Raw genomic sequence first — 10,024 nt, forward strand, 5'->3', positions numbered from 1 at the left:
GCGTGAATAAGCACTTGCAGACCAAACTGAAACACGCACAGTCTCTGATAACAAGCTGACAAATAAATATATTCACACAGAAACACTTATTTGACTTAGCAGTGCAGAAACATCGACTTCCAGTCAAACACACACAAGCAGATGATTCTTAAACAGGAACCTCCGAGAGCTGAAACCTTCTAACAACATTGAGCCATTTTCTAATAAACAAATTAAATGTTTCCTATTGTATTTTTCTACCAAAACATTAGATATTTAGTCAATTTAAAAATTAGCTTATGCTTCACCGGATAAGTGAGTTCTTATTTTAAGGAAAAATAACCCAACTACACCTGTCACAAGCATCATCAATATATTGCACATATTTTTAGTAGAAGGTTAAAAACCCCAACATACTAATTCAACCAAAAGTGTATGTAATCGCAGGTGGTTTTCTCACTAACAATGATTTATTTGTAAAAATGATAACAATAGGAATTATTACAATTTTCTGAATACAAAACTCCAATTATATATGGCATAAGGAGCCTCATTTAATCAAAAAATAAAATTTTCCAATTATATTAATACTGGCCATTACATTTTACAATGTAGATGATACCTTAGAAACATGATATGGTTTGAAGTTTTTTCTTTAAAGTTACTATTCTATATTTACTAGAGGTGGTTCTGACACAGAAGTGCTCAGACAGAAAGATTACACTTTGCTGTGGAATTACATGCAAAATATGTTGCTATAGTAGGTTCTTTTTTATTTTCCATCACTTAATTTAAAAATCCCTTGAAGACTTGGTTAATTCATTAATTGATATAAAGCAAAATTTCAAAATGGCATTTAAAATATTAAATAAGCTGTATTTTATTATTTAACCGTGGGTTAAATCCCATTTTGTCTAAAAGGATACCACCAAACAAACCTCCTGTGTGCTACACACAAATAACCCCACACCAGATCTTAGCAAAAATTTGTTGGAAAAACATTTCTGATAGCAAGCCAAAGTCCTGAACATAGTGCTCTAAATAAAAACTAAGGAGATGCACAAGTCAGGAGTGGAAGAGCACTTCTTCCCATCTTTAGATCTTGGAGAAACTACTACAAGAGACAGTTCAGCAGTGTCATTATTTGGGGCCCAGGTCCTGCTGGTCTCCTCTGCACCCTCTTCCTGCTAACCCTGCTGAAAACATCACAAGGACAGCTGCTTTCACAGGATTTTTCATGGAGTCTCAGGAGATCTTCTTGTTATGTTACCGCAGTACTTTGAATGACAGTCAGACAGCAAAAACAACAAGAACAAGATCCAAAGAGAGGAAAGAGAGGGGATAGGGATTGTAAAAAGACTGGGAAGTATAAAGAAAGGTAAGGAAAAATGGATTATGAAAAGGGAAGGATCAGAAAATATCAGCAAAAAGAGGGAGTTGGGGAACCAGAAAACTAGACAAAAATAGAAATTAAGTGAAAAGTAAAGAAGTTTTTAGGATAATAGAAAGGAAAATAAAGCATCCATCATGAATGCAGAATATAGGAGGGAGGGAGGTAGGGAAGGAAAGGAGGGAGGAAGGGAGGAAGGGAGGAAGAGAGGAAGGGAGGAAGGGAGGAAGGGAGGAAGGGAGGAAGGGAGGAAGGGAGGGCGAGCCTTAACACAGAAGAATTAAAATAGATGGTTTGAGTAAGGCCTGACTGCAACTTGCAGTAAGAGGCAAGAGATGAATACAACCCAGATGCTGTGTAATTAGGAAGACAGAATAGGAAAATTGTGACTAATTGGCATTTACAAAGCAAACCCAGCTTAGAATATGTGTTATTTTATTTTCCATTAGTAATAGAAACATGTGTTGAGTTTGTAGTATCCATTTATAACTTCCCTAAAACCTTGCAGGAGCAGGGAGGACTAATGAGAGCTTGCCTGACACGAGTCTGACAAACAATGATTGATTTTTCTGTATTCACACGTTGTATTTTGGTATGTGTTTCTTCCCTTCTTTGCAATAATGTTGACATCAAGCTAAAAACCACTCTCTACATGCACAAACAAACACAGCTTTTTTGCACAACTGAAAATATTCATATTATATGAATTGTGCCTATGGGAGCCTGTTTCTCCGATGAGACTGCATTTGAAATTTGATTCTCTCCTTTCCAGGCACTGGGGATTCTGCTATTTACGTGTGAAGTGACCACAATGGTGGATATTCAGATAGGAGAGGGAAGAGATGAGTCATGATTTGAAAAGAGGACTTAAAAAAGGAATTAAAGGTAGCAGCAATCATTGTGTGCTTTAAGCCTGAACTGAGGGCCAGGGATGTCAAAAGGAATGCTTTCATTAGCTTCAGTGCCCTCTGACTCAAGTTCTTTTACATTCTAGAGGGCAGGAAGGATTATGTTTTGGAAGGATGCGAGATTGCAATCATACACAGGCATTAAAAATGCCTCTTCTCTGCCTCAAGTGTGGCACAGTAACAATTGTGTGATGGGGGCCTGAAATAAGACTGGCAACTCACACTCATGAGAGCACACTCGCATTCATATCACTTACCAGAGTCAAAAAACATTATTACGTTTTTTCCTCAAGTTACCTCGCTACCTATTTTCCCTCTTATTTTCATTTTTAGGGATTAAGCACATCAAAAAAAATACTAAAATGCCTAGTACTGTGATATTTCTATAAAACAATCCCTCCACGTAGACTCTTACAGTTGAGTAATGTTAACTACAAGGCAGTATTTAGACAAATCGGCAAAATGACATTTTCTTCATATTGCAGTCTTCCTTTTTCTCTCAAAATTGCAGAAGAAATACATGATTTTAATAGATAAAACTTCTTAAGTCTCCACAGACAAAAATAGCTTAATAAGATGCAAAATGTTATAGTTCTTCTAGTGCACATCTCTTCTGTTTCTTCTCATGTCCAAGTCCCCAAAATACATGTGAAAAAAATTAGTGACAGCATGAACAAAATAGTATGACTACAAATATGCAGATGTGTAATTTTCACACTTTTTTTTTCTCATGTGGTTTTCTAGAATTAGCTTTCTAAAGGAAAAAAAGAAGATGCATCATAACTTCTAAATCTCCCTTTTCCATCTTGAAATAATAAAATATTGCTAGTACATGAACTGAGAGGGTTATGTCTATTTTTACTTTAGAGAACATAGATAAAAGGCAGGCAAAGATTTTTTTTTCCTGGACTGCTTCACATGCACATACACCCCTTTTCAGTGTTGTTTTAATCTCAACTGGAGGTGACTACTCATTTGTAAAAGAAAAGAGGTTAAGAGGCACTAAATAAAGATGACAGATAGCTTCATAAAATAATTTAAATTACTCTGAAAAGGAACTGGGTAGAAAACAAAGATGACGCTGTTTACAGTAACAATATTTAAAATGTATTAATTAAACCCAAAGCAGAACTACAAAAGGGAGAGGTGCTTTGAAGATGGAAAGCTCTGAATGCCACAGAAAGCTTTGAAGTTTCTCATTTTCCTTTGTTTCTCACTCATAATACATGAGGACACTCTGCACTAGCTAAGCTTTAACTTTCAAGGGACCTTTTTCTGTTTGTTCCACCATTAATGAGAAAAAAAAAGAATCATACCCTGCTCTTGCTATTTGTCTTTAGAATTCACGGCAGAGAGATCCACTGCTGCTGTGAGAGTTTCTGGTTCCTATTGGGGAAGGCTGATTTAATCTGCTGAAGGTTACACTGCCATCAGTTGTGCCAAATCTGTGCCAGGCTTTAGCACAAATTAATCAAAGCAGTCACTTAGCACAACTTCCGTTACACAGCAGAGGCAAAGGCAGCAGAGCCACACTTTCAAACCTGCTCTTAAAACTGAATCTGAAAGTTTTAGTTTCATATTCTACTGCTTGATTTTCTCTCCATTCCTCTCCATAATGTTTTCTCTGACAGCAATTTTAGCAGAAAGTTAGATCAATTGATGCCATGAAGATTTTTGCCTTTTCTTTTATACCCCTGTTATACCTTTTTACAACTTCTGTATTCCTAGTGCTTTTTGCCTACATTCTTGGACTTTGTTAAGCTGAGAGACTAAACATTTTAGAAGCTTCGTAGGTAGTGGTCAGTGTGCCCCAGACCCCAAGGTCCTCTCCAGAACACATTCTGTAAACCAAGATAGAACCATCCAGGGGAAGGTTCCTTGGGGAGGGGGGCTCACTTGAGCCTCTCATTGGGGAATCTTTGATAGATATGCTAATTAGTAAAACCTATAATGCTACACCCAGTGTTGGGGGGGACAGAGACAGACACAGAGACAGACACAGAGACAGACACTGAGACACAGAGAGAGACAGAGAGATAGACTCGGCGGGGTGCATCTCGATGCATATGACCTGGACGTGTACACCTAAGGATCCTTAAAATAAATACCAAGGTAAAATCCCTTTTCCCCTTCTAACCGTGTATGACTCTTGATTTTAAGACCAGGAAAAGGCATCACAATCGTAGGAAAAAATTTCTTCTGGTACCTTCCTCATGAGTGAGGATATAAAAATCAAGGAAAGAGTTTGAGGAGTTTTTCCACTTCCTGATGGTGACCCTGGAAACGTTCCTTGAGTCCGATATTTGAATACATTGAATCAAAAAGGATAATTCACACACATCTATAGGTTTCTAGACCATCCAAGAGGAAAAAATAACTTAATTTCTTGCCCATGATTCCTGCAGCAACAAAGGTGATCTCCCCTCCCCTTCCTTCACCCCACTTTATAGATGTAGGTACAGCAGTTCCACTATGTATATTACATGCATTATCTCCAGAGATAACACGATCACATTGTCATGCAAACATGCAAATCTCCCCTTCTAGTTGCCATGGTTTCAAACTGAAACGCTGGCATCCTTTTATCATGGCCCAGCATAACTTACTGTACAAAAAAAAAAAGGCAGCAAGGCAGCATCTACAGGCCCAGCCTGCATTACACCAGAGGAATTCAGATAGCTCTAACCCACCTACTATTTAGAGGAATAAATCCTAGGTATATTTTTTTAAATTCCTCTAGAACTTCTGATGCTGCATCAGTTAATTAAAACATTTTTACATGAACTGGCTCACATCGCCTCTAATTTAAAACTAAATGAAAGGAATGAACGTCAGGTTCCCAGCCACAATACAATACCACTGGGAATGTGCAGCCTTCCAGTTTTAGCACTCAGAAAATACAGCATTAATGTGGTCAGAGCAGATTTACGCTAAAAAGGAAATTAAAAAAAAGTTTTACAAGTCTGTTCATGGATGGCTTTTACAAAGGCTTAGGAATGGAATACCACAGAAGAGGTGAAGTCCAAGGAGGGGCAGCACAAAATTCTGTGTCGCCCTGCTTGAGGTGTTCCTGTAACCCACATGTATGAGCCAGAAACAGCACTCTGAGGTTGACTGCTCTAACTTGTGCCAGCCCTGTAAGAATGGTTGGAGAGATGTGAACACATCTGTCGGAAACAATATGAAGACCTCAAATTTCCTGTATAAAATTAGCCAGCAGCTGCTAAAAGTGTTGTGTCTATTAGCAAAAAAAATGTTCAAAAGAAGAAAGTAACAACTGCCTCATGTCTCACCAACCTGCATTTCACTGCTGAACAGCTCATTAATTGATTAATTAGATTAATTTATTAATCTAACTTGTGATGCCTTTATGAGAAGGTTAAATTTCCAAAGACCTCTGCAAGAGAATGGAGAGACAGAACCTCCTACACAGGGTGAGTCAGAGCTGCATCTTAACTTGGATGCTCTGAATTGTCCTCTGGGGAATCTTCCCTCAGCCTGAGATCTGTATAAGGCGATTGTGCTTCTAATTTAGCCAGAGGAACTACTTGGCCTGAATTCTGGGGTCATCAACACCTTCCCAAAAGCTCACTAATCCATGTCTTGCCAGGAACCAACATACAAAATCAGCCAACAGAGAACTAAAATATGAAGGCCAGGTCAGACAAGACAAACCTGTTTGTGGTAAACTTCAAGAATGAAACCTGAGAGCCCTGGTTGTCCCCTTCTCAGAATAACGGAGCCTGGACTTTATCTTCTGAATTAGTGAGCACGGAGGAGCTGTTGTTACTTGCATGGATGTGACTGTGGAGGGATGATGCCTTGTTCCTGCTGTCTGTCCCAGAGCAATGTTTTCTACAGGTATGCGCCTCGAAATCCTAAAGTGTAGGAGTTGCTGTTTGTTTGTATTTCACCCAAGATAAGAAAAAAAATATCAGCCAGGTGAAAGTCAATAAACCCCATATGTTCTAGATTTAAAAACAGAAAGTAAGCTAAGATTTAAAGTATTTGCTACACAAGAATGTTTACTGTTATCTTCTCTCCCCAAAATTAATATTTATCGTATTTAATTAAACTCTCCTTTACTTCCATGTATACTCCACTTCAAGCCTGAATACTAAATATTACTAGTAATTATGGCTAGTACACTGATTCATGCAAACACAAGTCACATATCTCTAGAGTTTAGAAAGGTAGTCAGTTTTCATGATGGGAAGTCCCAAGACATGAGCTCTTGCCCTCCAGATTTCATGGAAGTTTCCTGTGTGTTTTGTGACTTCTTTCTGTAAGTTAAAATAGAATGTATCTTCACACCACTTTGAAGCCTCTGTAGCTTATCTGCAGTAGCTTTAAGGTAACCTTTCCACTGCCTGTGGCACCGTCATGTCAGTGCCAAAGAATGTTTGTTGCTGTTGTTTTATTTTGTGATTTTCAGAGAAATGTGGTCTCTTTGTTCACCATTCAGACCACAGAGCATAGTCCAGAAGTGAGTATTCCACCAGTTATTTCACAACAAAAAATTTTCTTCCAGTGTAAGAGGGCCTCCAGAGGTCTTTCTATACTTTTAAAATTAGGAAAGATACTAGAAAAAAATGCTTTTCTATCCATACTCTCTCATTCATAGCTAGCTGTACACCTCAAACAAGAATTTTGACACTTTAAAAACAGCCTATATCTAATGCTAATCTTAACAAAATCTATAACATAACATAATCTGTAGCTCAGAAAGTTATAAATCTATTACAAATATAATTATTATTTTCAAATAAAATTGCATCAATTAATATTCATGGGTGTGAAATCACAGAACCCCGGCTACACCGTGGGGCTTTCTATTACTCCCTTTGACTAGCATCCAGTTGGTTTCAGTTGTCATCTCTCTCCTCTGTAAATGCCTTGGTTGATAGTCAGATTAAACCAAACACTTCATGGGGCCCAAAATAAATTCTGATTTATGGAGGCTGAGCCTGGTGCATTCAAGAAGCCTCATCATACTTTTAAAGAAGAGTCAATGAAATTTTCACACTCAGGAAACACACATGTAAAACCCATATATCCAAATACTAATTTATTCTACTTTTACTGCAACATATGATACTTTCCCTGGGGAAAGAAAAAAAAAAAAGGTAGCATATGATTTGTCTTAAGTAGGAAAAGCAGCATAATTTTAATGTCTATTTTTGTATTAAGTCTCCTAAGACAAATGTTCTGCCCCATCTGCCAGCATAAACTGAAAGGCTCCAAAGTCCCTTCCTCTCCATTTCTCACTGATGTTTATCCTTCTATTTGTTCTCTGCACCTACACTTTCCCTGCAAATTGTACAGGCCCGATGATTTGGAAATATGTAACTGCCTTGTGGCTACTTTGTTTGAAGTAGCTTTGACATTCTCTGTAACATCTTAGTCTTTGAAATCAATGGAGGAAAAAATATCTTAGAGGAGACTTTATTACCATTGTTACTTCATTGATTTCAGATAAATTCAAGTAGAAATAAATCTGGACCAAGCATCCAAGACAGCACTATTCTGTTCGGAGCACTTAAGAATGTAGTAATTAGTCTAAATTGTTATTATGATATCAAGCTGCAAATGCAAACGTCCCTTAATACAGACACCCAAAAGCAGGAAGAATACTGAAAGTCTGCCACCTGGCAAAATAAGTGATGTCATAAATAATTTGCTTAAAACCCCATCCCCAACAATGACTGATCCTAAATACTGAGGGAAGCCTATGCAGAAACGGCGCCTAGTAGAAATAATTTCCAGAACAGGGCTGCAAAATAAGTCAGGAAATTTCTGAGCCAGAGGTGGTGTTTTGCCTTTTAGCAATTAATGTCTTTTTCTTACACTAACTTGTGCATCAGGGTTTTTTAATCAACATGAACTTTAGTGTTCAGAAAAAACTTTGGCAAGGTCTTTGCTTGATAGTGCACTGTTTGCAAAGCCCCTTCTTTCTGCTTGCAGACAGCTTGGTTGTCAATGAGGACACTGTATATACAGTGTTAGGGCTGTTTACTACATAAAACATAACAAAATTGATGGTCCTTAGTTCCTGTTCTGAAGACAGAAGAAATATTGAAACCCTGCACAATGACTCCATGCCAGTCATGGTTTTCCAGGCCTCTATCATATCTTTCCATCAGTCATATGACTTTAAGCAGACTCCTATTCTATTAAATCTTCCCTTGCACACCAGATGTTCCATACCTTTGATCTTCCTTGTCATGCCTCCCTATATCTTTTCCCATAATAATATACTTTTTGGAGGGGAGTGGAACAGAACTTCATGCATTTAGGAACTCAGGCACAGCATGGTTTTGTATGATCTTTTCTCTTTTTTCTCTCTTTCCTTCCCTAACATTGAATTTGCTTTCATTGCTGCTACTGAGCACTGAACTGGTATTTTCACAGAACTATACATTAAAAGCAGAAATGTTGTTCTCAAGTATTTATAGTTAGCTCACTGTCCATCACTGTATATGCAAAGTTAGGACTGAGTGGTTTTTCACCCCTAAGTATCCTATAAGGTTTATAAAAATTGAATTTATTTGCTAATTTATTGCCCAGTCACTCATATGTCCTTCTTCAGTGTTGCACAGTCAGCCCTTTTCTTGAATATCTCAAAAATCTCAACATCCTCTGCAAGTTATTCTGTCATTTTTACAGATCATTTATGAATCTGTTGAAGAGCACAAACCTCTGTGGAATTCAGCCGGCGACACCTCTGCATTGTGAAAATGGAACATTTATTCTTACCCTCATCTGCCTCTCTTTTTACTAACTATTTATCCATGTGAAGACCTCCCTATTATCCCAGAGCAACTTAGCTGCTTTGTTGAGAGATATTGCTGGAAGCCTTTGGAATTCTATAGGAGCCATTATCAATAGTATCTGCCTCCAACACAATTGTTACTGAATTCAAAGGCCTGAAGCTGGGAGGCAGGACTTCCCTTTTCAAAAGCTGAGCCATTTCTAATGTGCCATACACAACCACATGTACACTGATTTAATATTTGGAATAATTTATACTAATTCATCAAATACAGATATTTGGTTTAGTGATTTGTCATTTCTGTCAATCTTCTCTGTGGCCTTTTCTACAAACTATTTTTATATTTACTATGTTCCAGGCTGTAAGGACGAGGTTTTCCCATGACACCTACTGACTCAGCTATTTCATTCTGGAGAGTTTGAATTATTTTGAGCAACTATAATCTGGCAATGATGATCTATTATTCTTAATTTTGTCTATTTGTTCCATAGATTCAATTTCAGACATTGTCTGATGAGTTTCCCATAAAGAAGAATTCTTTTCTACAATCCTTGCGAAATACTTAAATAGTGAGTATAGCCTTATCAAAATGACTTTTTTTTTCATTTTTCTTGGAGCTATTTGATCCTATGGACTCTGTGAAAGGCTTCCTGTCCCCAATGGGTTTGAAAATGATTTAGTATTGGTTTCTAAGAATTTTCAAGTTGTGTGCTTGATCTTTTTTGCCTGCTTTACTACATTTTTTACTTGTCATTACCATCCTTTCTAATTTTTCTCCTGAACATACCTCAGATTTCTTGAGTTATCTTCAATTAACTTCCATTTTCATTCTGTTTTACCATGTTGTCTGGATTTTGTCTTCTTGAAGTATTTTTACTACATAGTAAGAATTTTGCTGGAGTTCCTAATATGATGTCTTTAAATAATCACCATAGAACTGGAACCAATCTAATATTTTTCACAGCACCTTTTGCA

General features: G+C 37.4%; 1 protein-coding gene and 1 long non-coding RNA gene across 3 annotated transcripts in view; one reads left to right on the top strand and one right to left on the bottom strand.

The window, feature by feature from the left end:
- The window catches only part of PTPRN2 (protein tyrosine phosphatase, receptor type N2), a 583,516-nt gene that overhangs the window by 319,230 nt on the left and 254,262 nt on the right, over positions 1 to 10,024 (bottom strand). The window lies entirely within an intron of this gene.
- Positions 5,891 to 10,024, top strand: part of LOC108445367 — a 5,485-nt gene continuing 1,351 nt past the window's right edge. Inside the window, exons 1-2 of the long non-coding RNA XR_001860189.1 lie at positions 5,891 to 6,138; positions 9,541 to 9,618. This is a non-coding gene — a long non-coding RNA (uncharacterized LOC108445367). The remainder of the gene's footprint in view (positions 6,139 to 9,540; positions 9,619 to 10,024) is intronic.

The sequence above is a fragment of the Corvus brachyrhynchos genome, unplaced genomic scaffold, assembly GCF_000691975.1.
Source record: "Corvus brachyrhynchos isolate BGI_N302 unplaced genomic scaffold, ASM69197v1 scaffold52, whole genome shotgun sequence".
Lineage (NCBI taxonomy): Eukaryota > Metazoa > Chordata > Aves > Passeriformes > Corvidae > Corvus > Corvus brachyrhynchos.